The following is a 22,040-nucleotide window of genomic DNA, read 5'->3' as shown; positions in this document are numbered from 1 at the left end:
CTTAATGCTGCATGTGTGCTGTTTTGTCAATCTTACCTGTTCACATCCCATGACAGAAATGTGAAGTGTACCAAGCACACTGATTTATTCATTGTCGTACTCTGTACAGTAAACTGTTATGGTAATTTACTGCAAACATACACAAAAAGTTAATCTCTGCCTTTTCCCAAGTTGATCTTTTCCCAAGTCAACCTTACTGTAAAGTTGAAGATAAAACATACCAGTATCTTCTGATTTCGGAGCCTTGCTTCAGTTCAGAATCCCTCACTGGCTATTCGCTGAAATTATGCAGAGTTTGATGAAGTACTGTCTTCTAAACTGGTTGTGCGTCATATTTATATCTGTAAAGTTTTAGCTTTGTGCAACTAAAATTTGTAACTCCTCCCTTTCAAAACAAAAGTTCTAATTATACATTTCATATATACATAATATAAAATGCGTCAAAACGTTACGTCAATTTAGTGGGTTGTTTGTGGTGAAAGCTTCCTTGCCATCTTTGGGATTGGTAACTATCTCGGATGTCTTCAATTCAAATGTGAAACAGATAATTAAAAGAAAAAATGGGAAGCTTTTTAAAAAAATTAATGAAGTCATTCATGTTGACCAACTTGGAGTCCATATTTTTTCATGACTGTTATGAAGTAACAGTTCAGTGTTTTTAAAAACAGAAAGACTTGTGGATGCTATAAATCAGAAACAAAAGCAGGTATTGTTAGAAAAGCTCAACCGGTCTGGTAGCATCTAAGAAAAGAAAAATCAGTGTTAATGTTATGCATCACCAGACCCAAAGGTTTAAAACACTAATTTTTCAGTACAGTGTTTTTGCTAAGTTTTACCTAGACATCATTTTGCTGTTTATCAATTTTGTAAAGTATCTGCACTTCACTTGGTTGAGCAAGATATTGCTAAGGAAGAGAGTAGGTAACCAGCACGTTTGCAGACTGTAGTTAACGTCACGTGTTATACATTTTGAGTGAACAAAGTTCATTTACTGAGCCTGTTTTATTGTGTTGCTACTAATTGAAAGATTTTCTTTTCCTGAAAGATACGTTTGAAAATTCAACACCATATAGTAACAAAACAATGCATTGCAGAGGGCAAAAGTTATGAATTTGGGCAAATGGGAACTTGGGCACAGATGGAAGTAGTTACTGCTTGTCTTCATTGCCTCTACTAATTTGTGTTAGAGATAAATATATAATTTATCGTACTTGCATCTTAAACTACTACAGATATTTATTTTAAAAGCTTTAAGCTGAATTCATTAAATACGTAGACTGATTAAATAAATGAAACAGTGGCTATTTTCAAATAGCATTGTTACTGGCCTGCTGAAACTGCTTTTTGTTTTGAAAGTTTTTGGAGATCTTTGCAATCTCAGGCAAACATCCATATACACATCTGCTGTTTGTTATCTTGAGGAACTTTAGATATGTTAAGATAGATTTCAAAGTGCAGATATTACAGGGTATCAAGGAGCATGATGTTTCCTTCGACATTTAAATCCAAGAGGCTGTGATATCCCTTTTTTTTGGGAGGTGGTGAATGTCTGGCTAGTGACTAGCAGCAGGCAGATGTGGCAGTGAGCCAGGCAGTTAAAGGGCTACCATACATGGCCATGGTTCGGAAAATTCTGTGTTTAAGGTGTTTAATTCCATTGAAACAGATAAAATTGTAAAGCAAAGGGTAATCTTGAAAACAATTGGAGGAGCAGGAAGGAGGTTCGCTCTGTAAACCAGTATTGAGTCAGGTGTTGATGTGAGTAGTTTGTAGTGCACGAACAGTCATTGTGCTGTTCGGCAGTGTGTTAATAGGAGGAGCTTATACCATAGTAAAGCCAAACCAACACACTGATATGCTTTAATTTTCATATATGTAACCTCTGCTTGTTACAAATATGCATGTACAAAGTTTATTAACGCCAAGACAGAACCAGTCAGACAGGACTTAAATCCCAATTGTGTGTTTGTATTTATTTCAATTTCATGATGAACCCAAGTGCTAATATACTTTTACCCAAGTTACACTGTCCTATCTGAATGCATTGTACCTGTATGTGACAATATAAAAACTTAAACAGCACTTGACCCATCAAACATTAAGTATACAGAATACTTACAGACACTGACAAGTGTTTAAATTAGTGACTGACCAGGTCACGCATCCCTTGTGCAACAAAAGGTTCTTCAGACCTATTCACAGTTGATAGATGCGATGAGGGTGTGGCTTCAGCCAATGATTGTTTGACTACCACTATTGCATAGCAGCTCTCAAAATCTGGCTCCAAAGGCCTACCAATGATTCAGATATCCAGGTCTATCATATAAGATTTTGTTTGTCACTCTTGGCTATTGGTTTGACCACCTTGGACCTGTAAATGGCTTTACATAAAAACACAATAGATTAGAAATACTTTGGTGTGTTCGCATTTGTGGACCAAAAACCCAAGTGGCCTTTTGGGTCTGTGACCTTCACACACAACATAGTTAAGCTGCAAAGCTGTATATTTTCATTTAATCTTGTTTATTTCAGTTGTAAAAGTAGCATAGAAATTATTTATTCAATCATGCCATAATTCACGAGATTGAAAAGGAACAAAGACTTTGGATTAAGTAGTCATAACAATTTGTTCACAAGCCTTGTGAACTGAGAGTTCTTTTAAACTGAGAGTGGACAAGCTGCATAAACTGAAACATATGCAAGTTAATTTCAAAAGCTTGAGGTAAGATGTTTCTTATTGAAGTAAATATTGAGGACAGTTTGAAATAATATTGGGAAGGAAGGGCCTGATTAATCATCAACAGAAGGTATGTGTGAAGGCTCAAGACGTGAATGGTAGGTGAATGTTATCAAAGGTAGAATCTTTGAGGCAAAAGAGCTTGTCAATAATCAATCCAAGTTATCTTTTATGAAATTAAGAGACCTTGGGAGACCTCAGTGCAGTAAGTGATGGAGGAAAACTCCGAAGGTTGAATCCATGCTGACATTTTTGGATATTTGGAGAAGTCATAATATATAGAACATAAAGCAGGAGGAAGTAGGAAAACAGAAGGGCTGTTGGTTGCACAGTGGTTAGCACTGCTGCCTCACAGCGCCAGAGACCCGGGTTCAATTCCCGCCTCAGGCGACTGACTGTGTGGAGTTTGCACGTTCTCCCCGTGTCTGCGTGGGTTTCCTCCGGGTGCTCCGGTTTCCTCCCACACTCCAAAGATGTGCAGGTCAGGTGAATTGGCCATGCTAAATTGCCCGTAGTGTTAGGTAAGGGGTAGATGTAGATGTAGGGGTATGGGTGGGTTACGCTTCGGCGGGGCGGTGTGGACTTGTTGGGCCGAAGGGCCTGTTTCCACACTGTAAGTAATCTAATCTAATCTAATCTAAACTAGGAGAAAATGAGGACTGTAGATGCTGGAGATCAGAGTCGAAGAGTGTGGTGCTGGAAAAGCACAGCCATTCAGACAGCATCAGAGGAGCAGGAGAGTTGATGTTTCGGTCATAAGCCTGTTGGTGCATACTCCACCTAATCTAGACTGATACCTCTTGCTATTGTAGTTGTATGGTTTTGCTTATAATTAAAGTGTAATGCCCCATTTTAATTTATGATTACACTTTATGTGCCCATCTTATTATTTCCAGTTGATCCTGATCTAAAGATTATAACATTTCCGGAACCATTCTTGGTAAGACAACTCTGTCCGTTTTTTTCTGCTTTGTAGCCTGGTCACTTAGATCCAGTTCTTCTCCGAGTGACAATTGACTGCTGCATGATCTAAATGTCCATTTCACATGGCTGCTTGTTTCTATACTGTAAATTTTCATTTTCTACATCTACAATATTGTTTGCTGATTGCTATTGGCTGTTATCCTTCCAACTGTATTTTTCCCTGTCTTCAACTTGTTAAATATTGTCGTCTCATCAAGTATTGTTTGTGTGTACACAGTAATGCGTGCTCCCTCTCATATTTTAACACTCCCCTTCATTCTTCAGTAATCAGTCCACCAACCTATCACTTGCTTTAGCTTTCAGCTCCAATTTATGTTAAGCAAATCTTTACGTTGCCTGTGAGGTTACTAACTCAGCTGTTTATAAATTGGCTTCTGCATTCATTTCTAAGGCCTGTGCACTGAATGCTTGGGACAGTTGAATACATGCTGTCCCTCAGAAGAGTACTTTGTCTGCATGGCATATCGCAATAATTTCATCCGTTGTTTTTCTCCTAGGTTTTTTTTATTAGGCTGAATCGTACCATGTGTTTTTGTCTCTTCTGGGTCCCCAACCTGTAGCTGATACTTATTACTCTCGGGTAATGTCGCTGAAGTATTAATCCAGAGGCCTGGACAGTTGCTGTGGGGGTATGGGTTTAATTCTCCCCATAGTTTAGATTAAATAAATCACATCTGGAATTAAACATTAATCAGTAACGGTAACTCTGAAGCCATCAATAATTATTAAAATCCATCAAGTGGGCGGCACGGTGGCACAGTGGTTAGCACTGCTGCCTTGCAGCGCCAGAGACCCGGGTTCAATTCCCGCCTCGGGCGACTGACTGTGTGGAGTTTGCACATTCTCCCCGTGTCTGTGTGGGTTTCCTCCAGGCGCTCCGGTTTCCTCCCACAGTCCGAAAATGTGCAGGTTAGGTGAATTGGCCATGCTAAATTGCCTGTAGTGTTAGGTGAAGGGGTAAATGTAGGGGAATGGGTCTGGGTGGTTTGCGCTTCTGCGGGTTGGTGTGGACTTGTTGGGCCAAAGGGCCTGTTTCCACACTAACGAATCTAATCTAACTCGTGCTATAAGGAAGGAAATTTGCCATTCACACCTGGTAAAGCCTACATGTGATTCCAGACCTACAGCATTGTGCTTGTCATTTAAACACACACTTCATTGACATTTGCTTTACTTACTCATTGACACTTAGGTAAAGTCAAGAAATGCTGCCTCTTTTATTTTTCTGTTTTCCTTGTGATCTATGTGCCATGCATTTTCATGACTTCTCAAACTGATGTACAAATCACATGAAAGAATAAAGGAAAAGAAAAAATCAGTTCCAAGCGTTGGCTTACAAAGAACACAAATAAACCACGAGACAGAATTCAAACTTTAATTGTTTACTTGGATGTATTTCAACTACAAGTTAAACTATCCACAGCTAATGTACGTTACCTATATATTATTCTGTCAAAACGTAAAATCTTTTCCATAGAACAGATATGCAGTATTTGGTCAAAGTCACTTTGATTGCAGCCTTCTTAGTGATTAATTTAGTTACTCTTCCTTTAAGTTGCAATCGGATCACTCGAGCACTTCAGGCTTAAAAACAGTTCATGGGGGTGAAGGAAAGGACTGGCAAATTTTTGTTTGATCACCTTTGATATATGGTAGTTTCTGGAATGTTATTTAAACACCTTGCAACACTGCCAATCTGCCAGGTGTAGGCTTTTGTTTGCAACTCTTGACCATCAGTTTAGCTTGATCATGTTAACCTTCTTGGTTTGTAAATGAGCACATATGCTGGCCATTTGTTCTGCCAATACAATCCATTATCCAACAGTATTGTAGAGCATTGTGGATAAATTGGTCAACTTTCTTATTGAGCAGCGGATTGTATTTCAGTCTTATTAATCAAAGTAGTTTGATTAATAGTTTGTACTTGAGATGGATCTTGAGAACAATCCGTTGCGATGGCAGAGGATATTTTGACAATGTTCTGTATAATGGCATAGGGTTGAGTTGTAATTTTACAACAAGATATCTTTTGGGAAATAGTGATTATAGTATAACTGAAGTATTAGACTGAAATGAAATTGCATACACAGGTATGAGAGTGAGTTGGCTAAGGTAGAATGGAAAATTACACTGAAAACCCATGGTGGTGGGTAATGATGTTTAAATAAGTATCTCATAGTTCTCAATGAATCAATATTACACAAGAAAAGACATTCACCTGTGGCTAACTACAGAGTTAAAAAATAGTATGCCAATGAAATAAGAAGCTTAAAATATTGCCAGGAGGAGTGGTGAGTTTAAGGACTAGGAAGTTTTAGGCAGCACCAAAAGATGACCAAAAAGCTGAGAAGGTCACAAAACAGGACATGAGAGTAAACTGGCCAAATATAAAGTTTCAGAATTTCGGATTTCAAATGTGTAGTAAGTGCGAAGGTAGAAAAGTTAATCTTTAGTCCCTTAGACAAAGACTGGTGAAAGTAAAATGAGAAATAAGTAAAAAGATGGAGATGCTAAACAAAAGCTTGTGTTTGTTTTTCAAAGTAAGAAAAGACATTAGTAATATCTCAGTGGTGAACCAATTGCCTAATGAGAGTGAACAACTCACAATTCTCTGTATTGGTAAAGATGTAGTAATGGAGAAAATACTGGGAATGAAAGTTGACAAATTTCTTAGACTTTTCTGTCTACACCTGTAGAGTTCTAAAAGAGATGGTTGTAAAAGTAGATGATGTACTGATCTTCATCTTCCAAAACTTCCTTGGTTCTGAAAAACCTCAGTGAATTAGAATATGGCCTCATAATTCAAGAAAAGAATGGGAGAAAGGAAATGAGGGACTGCACACCATTTGTCTGTTATCAGTTATTGGGAGCATGCTGAGTTAAGGAAGGGGTGATAATGTGTTTTTCGTCTTTTGTTCATCCACAGGATGTAACCTCAGTAGCTGCGTCATCATTTATTGTCCATCCTTAAACTGTCCTTGAGGAGTGGTGGTGAGCTGCCTTCTTGAACTTTAGCAGTTCATATAGTATAGCTGCTATGACAATGCTGTTAATAAGTCAGTTCCAGGATTCTCGCCCAGTAACAGGGAAAAATGGTGTTGTAGTTCCAATTCAGGGTGGTGTGTGGTTTGGAGAGGATTGTGCATGTCAGAGTAGTCCAATGGATATGCTACCCTTTGCCTTTAAGGTGGTAGAAATTGTGGGTTTAGAAACTGCTGCCGGAGGAGCATTGGGGAGTTGTTGCAGTGTGTCTTATAGATGCTGTGCACTGCCATGGCTGTGTTGATGCTGGATCGAGTTCCAATCAAATGAGCTGCTTTGACCTGAGTAGTTTCAAGCTGCTTTACTGTTGTTGAAGTTGTACTAATCCAGCCAAATGGGGAGTATTCCAGTCTACTCCTGCATAGTACCTTGCAGTTGGGCAAATTTTGGGGAGTTGAGGAGTCAGAAAGTGACTTACTTGCAGCTGAATTAAAGGGGTCCAGCATCGCTTCCCACAGAGCTCTAGGGTGTACCTGATCAGGTCCTGGGGATTTATCCACCTTTATGCATTTTAAGCCATTCAGCACCACCTTGTCTGCAATATGGACATCTTTCAAAATGTCACATCTATTTCTCCACATTCTATATCCTCCTTGTCCTTCTTTACAGTAAACACTGATGCAAAATACTTGTTTAGGATCTCCCCCATCTCCAACACTCCACACACAGTCTGCCTTGCTGATCTTTGAGGGGTCCTATTCTCTCCCTAGTTACCCTTTTGTCCTTAATGTATTTATAAAATCGCTTTGGATTCTCCTTAACCCTATTTGCCAAAGCTATCTCATGTCCCCTTTTTACTCTCTTGATTTCCCCCTTAAGTATACATCTACTGCCGTTATACTCTTTTAAGGATTCACTTGATTTCTGCTGTATATACCTGAAATGTGCTTCCTTGTTTTCCTTGACGAAAACCTACGTTTCTCAAGTTAACCAGTGCAGATCATTGAGTCTAGGAGTTGGGGCGTCATGTTGTAGCTCTTCAGGACTTTGGTTAGGTCACTTTTGGAATATTGTGTGCAATTCTGGACTCCCTCCTATCGGGAGGAGGTTGTGAAACTTGAAAGATTTCAGAAAGGATTTACAAGGATTTACAACCCTTGCCAGGGTTGGAGGGTTTGAGCTATAGGAAGAGGCTGAATATGCTGGGGTTATTTCCCTGGAGTGTCTGAAGCTGAGGGGTGACCTTAGCGGTTGATAAAATTATAAGGGGCTTGGATAGAATAAATAGAAAAGGTCTGTTCCCTTGGGTGGGGGAGTCCAGAACTAGAGGGCATAGGTTTAGGGTGAAAGGGGAAAGGTTTAAAAAGCACCTAAGGGGCAACTTTTTCACACAGAAGGTGGTTTGTCTATGGAATGAACTGCTGGAGGAAGTGGTGGATAAAGATATTTTCAAGGTGTAACTACCAGAATGGATATTGGGGGTCCATTGAATGTTGTACATTTTAGATTTTCAACATTATTTTACAAGGCCATATGAAAGATTGTTGCACAAGTTATGGTATTGTGGTGTTAATAATTTATTAGCATGTATAGAGGTTGTTTAAGAACCAGAAAAGTGGGTAGGAATACTTTTTTTATGGTTAGAACTGGAATGCCCTTAGGGTAACACAAGGACAATTAATTTTAAAATATAAAGTCAGTATTAAAATGCAAGTATAAAGATGATAACTGGGTATGCAAGTAAACAGTGAAGAGAATGTAGGATGTGCTTTAGGCAAGTTATGTTTACAGGCAAAAAAAGTGGCAGATGGAATACAATGTGGAGAATTGAAAGGTTCATATCTTGTGAGAAGAATTGAAAAACCCTTCACATGATGAGCGACTATTAAAAGTTGATATTTGCATGGATTATGTGTGTTTGTACTAAGAAAACACGGTCAGCATTTTCTTTATTCTTGTATGGGGTATGGGCATTGCTAGGAAGGCTGGTGTTTGTTGCCCGTCCAATAGTTGCCCTTGAACTGATTGGTTTGATTGGCATTTCAGAAGGCAGTTAACAGTCAGTCACATTGCTGTAGCTCATGAATTATGTGTAGGCAGGCCAGATTAGGATGACAGATTTCCATTCCGAAAGAACGTTCGTGAATCACATTCTTTTTATGAAAGGTAGCCGTGGTACGTGGTTATCATTAGATGAGCATTTTGTGTTATTTCCAGATTTTATCGAACTCAAATTCTATCACAAGCAATGATGGGATTTGAACACTAGCCTGAAACTGGAGGACAATTACAGTAGCGTCACATCTCCCACTGCCACCCCTACATACCAAAATAATCTTTACTTTGTAAGTAAATATGTCTTGTTTCATTTGTCGAAGGATTTTGTGAGACTGCAACCGGAGTGCTGTACAGATTTGGTGTCAGAACCTCTGGAAGAATATAAAGTGCATGTTTACGAGAGTTTGCAACTAAGACAAACTTAGATTACTTACTAAGGTTGAGATGGTTTTTCTGTCAGAAAAATTTGAGTGGAGTCATCCTATAGTCTCTGTAGGTTAGAACAATTGTGAAATAATCTAATTGAAGCATTTACGATTCTGCAACAGCTCAATTGGGCAGGTATGAGATTATGACCTTAACTGGCAAGTCTAGAACAAGGGTGCATAGCTTCGGGATAAGGGAATGAAGGTGAGTAGTTTTCACACTCAAAAGTTAGAAATCTTTGAAGTTTTCTAGCCGAGAGTGTTTTGAATGTATGGATGATAAGTATAGGTCAGATTGAAATAGATAGATTTTTTTAAAAATTAAAACAATTGGGTGATTTAGGGAGAGGAGAGCATAGGAAAGTAAATTTGAGGCTATCAATTGGCCAAGATCTTATTAAATGGCACAATTATCTTGAGGGTTCATATGACCCACACTGTCTTCTGCTCCTTATTTTCTTATAACAATAAAACACTGTACCGCATAATGCATTTAGTACTTGTTGTTTTGGTTAGTGTTGCGCAGTTTGAGGTCTGCAGCATAGAAAAGGATTCTTTGGCTGATTTAAGCCTGCAGTGACTGGAAACAGCCACCTAACTATTCTAATACTACTATCTTTGCTTCTTGGAGACGTAAATTGCTATTTCTAAGTTATCACGTGCCAAAGCATCAAAGCTGAGACGTGCTTTTGGGGAACATTTTTTCAAAAAATGTCTATGTATGTCAACACATCTCTTGCAGCATGCTTGTAGTGATTTGGAAGATATACTAACTTGGAGCACTTAAAATATGACTAGGAATTGTATGCTATATGCAAGATTTTTAACATGACAGGATGTGTCATGAGATTACATATAATCTGCATAAATCAAAATGACTATAGTTGGATTGTATTCATGTACAAAAGTAATGAGATGTTATGACTGCATTGTGCCAACTTCCGTTTCCCTTGTTTTTCAGTTCTCAGCTTTTGTTTCTTGTAATGCTGCTATTTGTGTTGGATAATAACCCTTCACAATGCATAAAGACATTTTGTTGCATAATTCTTAAGTTTTTTAAATTGCTTAATTGCACTGGAAGTTTTTTCTGAGTTATGCTAAGGAGAGGGTTGATTATAATGTGTTTTGAAAGTACTCAGTAAGGTACGAAGGAAGAGCTGTGGTATTTACATGACTATTATATGCCAATTCTGCTTTAGGTATGCAACTGGTGGTAAATTATGCTGCTGTTAAAGTTAAGGTATGAACTGCTTGAGATATTATCATTTCTGCACTGTTCCCAAATTGGGGAGAATTAAGCGTATTGTGTGTATTTTAAAGCCAATTATCATATATCATGGAATATAAATTGACCGAGTACATAAGCTGAACCCATTTTTTGAGCACCAAAATTCATGTTTAGGCTTATGTTCAGCATGCAAGTCTGAGAGCCCCTTTTCTGCTAAGCAACCCTATATTTTCAGTAGGGGTTGATCTTCGTTTTCACTTCAGAAATGCATGTTTAGCTCACATTTGTAAGTAACGTGTGATCAAGCAGGTGACGTGCAGTGTTGTCAGAAAGATGCATGAGTTTCCAATAGAAGCCCGCGCTGGGCCGACCATGTATGTTGAGCGACAAATAACATTCACCCCTCTTGGGGAAAAAAACTCTAAAGTAGTTGCAAGCTCGAAGTCGTGAGATTTGTTAACTTCCTAATGAGAAGCTTTTGCCTGAAACATCAATTCTCCTGCTTCTCGGATGCTCCCTGACCTCTACTTTTCCAGCACCCCACTCTTGATTCTGATCTCCAGCATCTGCAATCCTCACTTTCTCTCAGATTTGTTAACTTGTCAAGCAGGGAGGGAATTCTGTGTTGGTGAAAAACTGCTGCAAGTGGGAAGGAATCTGTCATGAAGAGGATGTCCAAGCCAAATGCACCATGGTACCAGGGACCTGCCATTGGTCAGGTCTGAAGAAGCATTCATCAGAATGTCTATTTGAAAATTGTCAGAATGGTGACATCATTTCCTGAAATGAACTGCATAGAAATGTGCTTAAATAGACCAAATCAAACCCAGAGTCCAGTGAAGGTTTCAGAGCAATTTGCAGTTTGTATAGCAAAAATATTTTGATTGAAGACTTAAGATCACTCAAAAGTTAACAAAAGATTTGCCAGATTTGCTAGTTCTAGCTATTTGTTAACAGACAGTGCAAAGACACAAGTCTCCATTATGTCACATTGGCGACATAGGTAAAATACCCAACAATGAACTGTGCAGTGGAAACATGTGATGGCAATTTGTTTGAAAAGCATAGGACATGATAAGGTGGGGTTCACAGTGGTACACTCCTGCATGGTTGAAAGAGCAAATGACCATCATTATTTTTGAACACAAAGCAATGTCAAAAGTCATGTTTCATGACAATTTTGTCCTTGTCTGATATAATGGTTCCATGAGAATAGTCAATTTGTGTACCAGACATCTTTATAGCCCACATAAATAGTTACTTATCTGTTTGACCAATGAGATCAAGAGCTGCTTGTGAAGGAAAACCACTGACATCATAGTTATGCCAGAGGGTTTACCTTTGGATGTGTCCCGCAGTAAGCTATTCAAGGATTGTGTTCATGCTGAAGGAGATAGATGGACAGATGATGTTCTAAATTAATCTTTACAGAGTGAAAATATTCACTTTGCTGCCTTGATGTTTTGTTCTGTCATCAAATTGTTGCATGCTCTTAATGCACAGACTGTTGTCAGACTCTTCAAAAAATTTAAAACCTCCGAGTTAGTGGATAGAGAGTGAGATCTGTTCTAGTCTAGCGAGATCCTAATGATACCACAGTCAAAGTGACTCGATGAATTTGATGAACCCTTTATTTTGGATGCCAAAGATGTTAAATTTTAAGTTCTTTAAGTATTTTGATCATGGTTAAAGATATCCTTGTAGAATTAATTCGTGCACTGAAATATGTGGCATTAGTTTAATTTGAATTACTGGTTTTATTTTTATTAGCATATTTCAAAATGGTGACGACCTACATCAAGACCAGCAACCATATAAGCCGAATCCCACTTTTGGAAGAATCTTTCAAGGTTTAAAAAGGTTGTCTCATATCCCATGATTTATAATATTTTAATGTTAACAAAAACACACCTAACCTGTTGTCTCTTAGCTAACTAACATTAAGCACAGCAAGGTAGTCAGCAGCCTGCACGATTGCATTAAGTATTAACTTGTGAAAATCTTAGGTAACTGATCACTTGGCTCATTTAGGTGGCAGTTTTTGCTTGGTGGTAGCACTCTTGTATTTGAGTCAGATGGCTTAAGATTCAAGATCTACTCCAGGGAGTTGATTGTCCAGTGCAATACGGAGGATATATATCCTCTAAGGCTGGAATTGATCATATTTTTCAAGATCAGTTTTTGTATTCATTTTTTGTAATTTCTTATTTGTACATGTCTAGCCATGCTGTTCAGTTTTTACTTGCATGTTAGAGTCCGAGATGTACAGCACAGAAACAGACCCTTTGGTCCAACCCTTCCATGCCGGTCAGATATCCCACCTGCCAGCACCTGGCCCATATCTGTCCAAACCCTTCCTATTCATGGTTAAAGATATCCTTGTAGAATTAATTCGTGCACTGAAGTATGTGGCATTAATTTAATTTGAATTACTGGTTTTATTTTTATTAGCATATTTCAAAATGGTGACGACCTACATCAAGACCAGCAACCATAAAAGCCGAATCCCACTTTTGGAAGAATCTTTCATCCCGATGTCTTTTAAATGTTGTAATCGTACTAGCCTGCACCACTTCCTCTGGCGGCTCATTTTATACACGTACCACCTTCTGCATGAAACAGTTGCCCCTTAGGTCCCTTTTATATCTTTCCCCTCTCACCCTAAACCTCTAGTTCTGGACTTCCCAACCCGAGGGAAAAGACTTTGTTTATTTATCCTATCCATGCCCCTCAAGATTTTATAAACCTCTATAAGGGTCACCCCTCAGCCTCCAACTCTCAAATTGTTTTATGTTGTTATACTTTGAGTTTGTCAACAATATGATATTATAAAGAGTGTACAAAAACTCAAGTAAAAGTGTGCATGGCAACATAGTCAATCGACAGGATATTTGGTACAATTTCAGCATAACTAGTTACTTTTATTATTTTGGATCTAAAGTGGCCAGTCTTGTAGTCAGATTTGAGCAATATGATCTGCATAGGGAAAGAGAAACAAATGGATTTCTTATATGCAGTTTTGTTCTCTATGCCTAAGGAAAGGATATGCTTGTCTTAGACAGTGCAATGAAAGCTCATTAAATTGATTCCTGGGGTGAGCGAATTGCTCTGAGAGAAGATTGACTGGAACACTATCAAGTTTTGAAGAATGAGAGATGATCTCTTTGAAATTTCTGCAAATGCTTCACAGGTAAATGTTGTAAGATTGTTTCCCGGTTTGATTCAACCCTTGCCATTCCGTTTTGCTTATTGACTGTTGTACAGTATGAGCCATTAGTGAGTGAGATTTGTATATATTGTTGAAAAATTTAACAGCAAAGCAGTTTTTATCCCAAAGTAATGTTTACTGTTGTGTAGTCTTTCAAAAAGTTACGTTTTCAAAACGTTCAATGGGAACAGAAGATACCAAGTAATGTGAGAGATATTAAAGAAGGTATGCTTGAAGAAGTAAGTATTGAGAAAACGTTTGAAAGTGAGCGAAACAGTGGTAAGGAAAGTGGTTAGGGCAGTGAATTTCAGAGCATTGTTTTTGCTGAAAGCTGTGTAACCTGGTAGGAGAGAGACATTTACTAGGGTAGGAAGCATGTAGGATGCTTTCTGGGTTATAGACAATGGAGGATTTAAAGATATGAATGAAGTGTTTTGTTTGTCGGTGGGTTATTGGAGACCTGTGTGAAGATCATAGGAGAAATAATTCCTGAGGTATCCAAACAGTTATGGTGCCATGTAGTCTCCCTGCCTCCAAGCCAGCAGACACGGGTTCAAGTCTCACCTGTTTCAGAGAAGTGTCATTGATATTTTGAACAAGATCTGGAAAAACAAACAGAACATCTGCCTCACTGAGGTTGAGCTAAGACCAGAAAAGGGCAGTGTTTCAGCTGTGGAAGTAGATTTTGGTGGTGCAATCTGAGAATTAAATATCACAAATTAGGATACGAATTTCTAAGATTATCTTTGCCATCCAGCACAGCTCCAAAATGCTGGATAATTTAGCCAAGGAGAGCATTATGTGATTTCTTTTGGGGGTGGTTGACCAGATTTGAAATCTTTTGTGCAAATATTAAGCTTTTCTGGAAAATTGTATTCTGAAAATGTATTTTGCATCTCTTTTGCCTTTGTATTCACAACAATTCATGCTTTCTGATTCATTTATTTCATAATGTTGTTTTGTATGTTCCAAATTCCCATCCTTCCTCCCCTCAAATTCTAAATCTTGACCTTGCTTCAAAATAAAGAAAAATGAATTAAACAGTGTATGTTTTTGTGTGTGTGTCTGGGAGAAAAAGAGCAGATAAAATCCTTTGAGCATATTGCATCGTGTTATTTCAGTGCTTATTAATTGATCAATTTCAATTTAATAGAATTCAGATCCAAAATTATTTAATTTAGATTTAGAGTTTTTAACATATAGTAATCAACAAGTAGTATACAATTATATTGTGTACTTCTTTCATGCCAGAATTATCCATGAAGACATCATTATGTGAAGGTCAATCCAAAAGCAAAAAACAAGTTCACAGCCACCAGTACAGCAGCTAAACCACCATCATGAACCTACAGTATCAATCAGAGAGAATTGAATCAGTCAAGGCAATTCAGGAAAGTTCAAAGTAAAAACAACTAGTAGATACAGCTAACTGCTATTAAACTCTGATGTAGGGCTTATGCCCGAAACATTGATTCTCCTGCTCCTCGGATGCTGCCTGACCTACTGTGCTTTTCTAGCACTACGCTCTCGACTCTGATCTCCAGTATCTGCAGTCCTCACTTTGTCCGTTCTGTAAAATATGTTTTACACTCATGACCTTTGAAAGAGCAACTCAATAATTGAGATACGTGTTGAAATTTTCATCATCATTGTGGACATTTCCATCGTTAATTTCTCGGCATCCACTCAGGATATGGAATAAAATTAAGGTTTGCTTATGTAAACTCTCAAACAAAGCTGCTAGGCTTGGAATATTATGTAACACAAACTCAGGAGCATAAAAGATAACTTTGGTGAAATGTGACAAGCAAAACTGAAAAAAGGGAGAATTGTAAAGCAGCCCAGTCTGATAATATTGAATAACTCAGTGCAAGAAACTGGATCAAGGTATATGTGAAGATGCAAGGTTTTACTTTCAATCTTGTCGGGATTGCTAGATCTGAACGAATACTGCAGTTAGGACACATCAGTTATATTGTCTGTGGGCTTGGACTAAACTTTGTGTAACATAACTGTTCCACTACTGTTGCTGGTTCCAGCTACAATATTTTCCATATTTATGTTTGTTGAGATTGCGAGAAGAGCATCTCACAGTTATGTATCATATGTAAGATGATAAAATGTCAGAATATGCTGTATAAAGAGCATCAACAAAGAAATGTTTTCAGCAAGCTGCAAGATGAAGGAAGTTAATAGTTAATAAAGGTAACCAAAAGCTTATTTTTTAAAACTTGAAGGTGGGAATCATAAAGCTCAAGGCTTAGCTTGTTGGAGCAGTGAAAAGTGGTATGAGTTAATTTTTTTTAAAATTGGATCATCTTTGAGTCAGGAGCTGAAGATCTGTGGAGTCCTATCCTCGAAGGATCAGGACATTTTAAAGACGTGGAGAGAAATAGTCTAATCCAATCATGATCACCAACAGGGACATAAGTAAGAAGGAAAGATACTGGCTTTAATCCTTCAATAGTGTTTGAGGAAGAGTCCTGGAGAAATATTAAAGAATCCAATAACAAAGCGTTTTTCATAAAGAGAATAAATGAAATTCTTGTGAAATAATTAGTTCCAACATTTAGGATATTTTTGCATATCATCTTGACTTTTCAGGAAGATTGTAATCATGGAGAACGGAATTGCCATTGAAAAATAGTCTGAGTATTTGAAAATATTCTAATGTCAGAAATGCACAATGTTTGACTTCTGATTACATCGAGGCATCTAGGACGAGAGTTCTTAAAGACAGTGAGGCATACTTCTTGAAATGTTTGCTTTAACTCCAAGATCCCCCACATAATAATTGGCTGGTAGGTGTTTGAGATGGCCATGTCATGTTGTGTCTAGCAACCAGCAAGAGTTGTTCCAGAAAAATGTGATTTGTGGAAGGAATTGCCTGCTGCTGCCTAATTTGCTGAACTGTAAAATTGATCTTGCCTGGTGCAGGGTGATCTTTGCTCTTTCCAAATTTTCCTGGGTGCCCCAGAAATTCCAAGGTTCTACTAAAAGTGGAAATTCAACAAACTTGAGAAAATAATTATCCTTCAGGGACAAATGTCAGAAAAATCTGCAATTCTTTAGAATGGATGGAGAAAAGAGTACAAAACTGACCAGATTTATTTTAGTGTGATGATTTCTTCCAATTTGAGAGAAAAGTTAGAAGAAGCCTACAAGGCATTTGAAAAGTACGTAAATTCTTTAGCAATATCGATCAGGCAAAGCTACTTTAAAGAATATTCAATTAATGCAAAAAAGACAAAAAAAAACATAAATCTAGAATAAATATCAGGAAACATAGCAATCTCTCAAGGAAAGTTAAAACATTTGTATTGTCCTAAGGATACCATGGTATTAAAGGAGTTAGCTGACTGTCCGCCTTGAAAAGACTCTGCTTTTCCTCATCTCCCACCATAATCAAACTCACATCACATTCTTTGCACAATGCCTATTCCATAAAGAAACAACATTTGACCCATGTTTGGGAGCTTTTCAGATAATACCAGAAAATTCTGAACCAAGTGTAGTTCATGCCATGCTTATCAGCTAGAAAAATTTAGAGTAAGAGTAGTGAGGGTGAGGAATGATGTGACCCAGTAACTGATATTTTGATATTAGGCACAGACAAAATCTTAAATTATTAGGCATATATATAGAATTATGGAAGGTGGATTAAGCAGTACATGATTGTAGGTCTAGTGTCAGAAAGTGAATCCTTATACTGTAACTGTGCATGACTACTCAATCTTCTGCCTTTGAGGGTATGTACAGTTTTGGATGGATTTTGTAGGCTAACCAGCATTGAACTGTGTAAACTCTACATAACCAACAATACTGGAGTGAAACTTGAACCAGAGATTTGCTTGTTTAGTGCAGGATCTTACCATCTAAGCGACTCACGTTAAGTCTAGAAAGTACTTTTAAGAAAGAAAAGAGCTACAAACCCCTGCAGCAGCAATGAAATAAATATTGCTCTTTTTCATATGTAAGTTATAGATGTACCTAATAAGACCACAAATCAGTGTCATGTATACTTGTACAAAACCAGTAAAACCGACAATAATAATAATAAGCAACTCTGGAAAAAGAAAGTGAAAATTTATATAAATGCACGAGAACTCAGTCAAGGTTTGTGAAGAGAAACGTTAGGGCCCTCCCAAACTGTGTGGGGTCTTCTCTTTTCTGTTTGTGAATACTGGCTGAGAAGCTGTGAATTTATAATACCTTCTGTTTTTATGTCACATTCAGAATATTCAAAAGAAAATCAAATCGCTAAAGGAGAGATTGATTAGAAAAGGATGATACGGCAACATCATGAGACAGTAGGGATGGAATGGAAAGAACAACCTGATTTTTCCAGAATGATGATGCGGAGGCAACCAATAGACCTGATAATATAATCCATTTTTCAGCAAATAAACAGCCTATAAGATGAGAAAGGAGCGTTAACCATGAAAAACTCAGTCAATAACTGTTAAATATTATGAAAAATCAGTAATAAAAGCAATTACATTCTATATCCGTATGAGATATTAGTGAAATGCATTCTTACTACTTAAATTTAATGTCAAAGCTATTCCTGCATGGCACAGAAAACTGAATTCCTCTGTTCATGGAAGGCTAATCCCAACCCTTTAGAACCTTTCTTTGCCTGGCTTATGTCTGAATCCATTCCCAGCCATATAGTTGACTCTTAGTGCATTTGGACTTTCAGGAATTGGCTATGAATGTTGATTAGTGAATGCCACTTGTACCAAAGGAACAAATAAAATAATTTTCAAACTGGGTGTCTGTGGTAGGGGAAAATGAGGCTTTGTGTTGGAAAGGTCTACAGTTTTTGACACTTTAATCATTTATACCAGGTAACTTGATGCTCTCTTCACCAATATTTTGTGCTTATGGTTGATTAAATTTGAAGGACTGCCTCAAATCGGTTGACAGTTCATGCATTTGAGAAGAACAAGGTGTTAGTTGTAAATTGGTATTGTGGTGAGAAAAGTACATCAAATACCAGTGCACATTTTTATTGCAGTGTATTTTACTGTTAAAAATCTGAAATATCTGGTTGAGGTAACTATATATGAAGATCTTATTCATAGTATGTAGGATTCCTCAAATCTTACATTTGAATCAAATTTTTCTGTTCTGCTTTGAAAAGGTGCACTTAATATCAAGCTCAGTGTTTATCAACAGCACTCTGTGCCAGATCATTATATTTTGGAGGGCTGTACGCCTAAAACATATTGTCAGAACGTTGGACTAATTATATCTGTAGGAATTTAAAGTTTACCTATTTGATGTAAGAACAAATTACTGCAGATGCTGGAATCTGATTGGAAACAAAAAAAAGCTTAAGATCCACAGCAGGTCAGGCAGTATCCATGGAGAGGAAAGCAAGCTAATGTTTCAATTCTAAAAGACTCTTCAGAGCTGAAGTGATGTGGAAGGGGCTGCATTTATGCAATAGTGGGTCAGAGGGAATGGATCACAGTGTTGGGGAGAAAGGATGTTGATAATTCAGATTAAGTAATTGGAATTTGAGTATGTAACCTATTTCCTTTTGTGCAATGTTTAAAAAGAAACTGGGTATTGGAATTCTTCTGGTTATTCATCTGAATGATACATGCGATGAATATATATAATATAAGGCAGATATAGTTTGTTGCAATGTGTTTTTCAGTGTATATTTTCTAAATAAAAGGTTATTCTTGATTTGTGTAAATTTTGCATCGAAATTTCAAGTTCGAAACAGGTGAATTGGCCAAGCTAAATTGCCCATAGTGTTCAGGGGTGTGTAAGTTAGGTGTAGTAGTCAGGGGAAATGTAGAATTATTATAAGATAAAGGAATGGGTCTGGGTGGGATACTCTTCGGAGGGCCAGTGTGGACTTGTTGGGCCAAATGACCTGCTTCCATACTCTAGGAATTCTATGAAACAGCTGTTTAGCCCAATCAGTTCATTTTTGTATTTATTGTCCGCATGGGCTGTAAACTAATCCAATGTTCCAATTTTGCTTCTATAACATGATGGTTTTCTTCTTTCTCAAATATTGATCTGATTTAACCTTAAATGTGCCCATTGTCACTGTTTCAGTCATTCTGAAATGACTGAAATTTTACTAGCGGAGATTTGTGTCTTGAAAAACAATGCAAGCAAGACGATCTTTGATTTGTAATGAAATTGCGCCAATGTGACCGTTGGTTTGGCTGACGAGGTGAATTGATGGAAAAGTTAAATGATTCAAATGGAAAGTATGACCTGAGGAGTTTATTGATAGCCGCAAATGTGTCTGACCGCAAAAAGTCTGACCTCTGGATCAAACCTACAGTTTGTCAGATGGTGTTCCACTCCTTTTTATTGTGCTATTAAATTGTCCCACTGAATATTTTCTTCTCAGATTATTCAAATGTAGCTTGAATTTGCTTGTGGACTTTTGAAATCAGTGAATTCCTATGAGCTTGATTATCTAACCTTCCATTGGAGAGAGGCAGTGAATTTCACAGGTTGGTTGCCAACTCTCGTATTGAGGTTGCAAATTAACTTCTTAACCTACACCATTTTTGGCAAAGTTTGTGTTTCACTTTTCTCAGAAATTGTCACTGGGAAAATTTTTGTTACCATCTTTTTATTCATCGGGGCATGTTTTGTTTCAAGTTCGCACAAAGACCTAATGGTTTCCACAGGGGCAAAAGATTTATTTTAAGTCAGTCATTTAACAATGCCTAATCTACTTTATTTCACTCAAAAAAGAGTTGTTTGACTCCATCAGTAATCATATGTTTGCAAAGGGAAATGTCAGTATCATTTATCAATCGTGCAACAGCATAATGTGGTCTGCTTTTTTCCTTCTGAAATCATCAGCTTGACTTCACAACTTAGAGATAATGTATTTCAGACTGAACCCAAGGTGTAGGGCCTTATAATCCAGCAGTACAGGTGCACAATCCTTTATCCAAAATGCTCAGGACCAGCTGGTTTTCGGAATTCAGAATTTTTCGAATGTCAGAATAAGTGGCAGTTTGGTGAATTTTTAAAAAATCTTTCTGAAGAACAGACTTACTGTGAGTAAAGCAGGCCCTGAAACAAAATTGAGGCCTGCCAGTGCTGGGCCCGGCCAGGCCACGCCGCCCCCCCCCCCCCCCACATTGCATCTGAGTGACACACATTGAGTGGATGTGGACTTGAGTTAACTTTGCATGCCAAACAACGCTGTTAATGAGAAAAACCTTTGGACTTTGGAACATTTCGGATTTTGGGATTTCGGATGAAGGGTTGTTTACCTGTATTTTTATACTGCAGCTTTGTAATATGTAATATTATGTGAAGGTTGAACAAAAGATGAAAAATATGATATATAATGCAGTACTGTATTCTCTTTATGACTGACTCTATGTTGATGTTATAACATTTTAAATTATGTGGCTTTCAGTCTAGTTATTTGAAATTCCGTTATTTGTTCTGTGTGAAGATTGTTTTTAAATAAAGATAGTGCAGACAGACAGAAGGGAATTTCATGTGACCACACAAGCACAGATTCTCTTACAAGATAGATGCACACGTGATTCTCCCTTACTGGGATACTGAATAATTTTATGCTTATATATAATTGATAAATAGGTTGCATTTGTTGCAAGTTTGTACATTAAAGGTAAAATAAGGACTCCACTCAGCAATTTATGAAAATGTTTGAGCCTGTGTGTACTTTAGGTGATGCAGATTTAAGTAACTGCAACTTTGAGCTACATGAAGACCATTAATGTGATGAGCAGATTAATGAGAGGAATAGATTGATGAGAGGTATTGTGTTCTGCTCGACCAGTACCTTGCTTAAGATGTGGTTGACTAAGTTTACAAAGTCAACAAGCTATCATTTGGTGAAAACAATTCCAGCAGTTCAAATGCAGAAATTGCTGGAGAAGCTCAGCAGGGACTGACAGCATCTGTGGAGGAAATGCAGAGTTAACAGTTCAAATCCAGCAATTCTTCTTCAGAACTTCTGAAGAAGGGTCACTGGATCCAAAATTCAATTCTGCTTCCTCTATAAGTCAGTTAGACCTGCTGAGTTTCTCTATCAGTTTGTTTATTTTTCAGATTTCCAGCATCTGCCGTTCTCAATATATTGCTCTTGTTATATTCCAGCAGTTCAAGACTGTGTAATTGGTATGACATCCAACATGTTCATTCTGTTCTAAAATCAAACATAAACATGCTCAGTTTTATAAAATTAATGCAGGTCATATAGATGCTTGCACAAATAAGACTAAATTTATGATATAAACAAATTATGATATAATCATTTACTTATGCACTTTACTATTAATTAAATGGCTTGAAATTTCCAGTATAATCATTAAGAAAAATCAATGTTTTCATTTGATGTTTATTTTGGTTTTGAAGAAAAGGTATATTATGAACAGAACAATGGAATTA

The 22,040-nt window shown here is 37.5% G+C and overlaps 1 protein-coding gene and 1 long non-coding RNA gene across 4 annotated transcripts in view; both read left to right on the top strand.

The window, feature by feature from the left end:
• The window catches only part of nt5dc1 (5'-nucleotidase domain containing 1), a 554,582-nt gene that overhangs the window by 72,981 nt on the left and 459,561 nt on the right, over positions 1-22,040 (top strand). The gene's annotated exons all lie outside the window — the stretch shown is intronic.
• Positions 3,702-12,877, top strand: LOC140460927 (uncharacterized). Its single transcript, XR_011954399.1, has 3 exons — positions 3,702-9,048; positions 12,185-12,274; positions 12,866-12,877. It is a non-coding gene; the product is annotated as an uncharacterized lncRNA (long non-coding RNA).

Source organism: Chiloscyllium punctatum, chromosome 3 (genome assembly GCF_047496795.1).
Source record: "Chiloscyllium punctatum isolate Juve2018m chromosome 3, sChiPun1.3, whole genome shotgun sequence".
In the NCBI taxonomy this organism is placed as follows: Eukaryota; Metazoa; Chordata; class Chondrichthyes; order Orectolobiformes; family Hemiscylliidae; genus Chiloscyllium; species Chiloscyllium punctatum.
The sequence above is the reverse complement of the archived record's forward strand: the minus strand, read 5'-3'. Positions and strand labels throughout refer to the sequence as shown.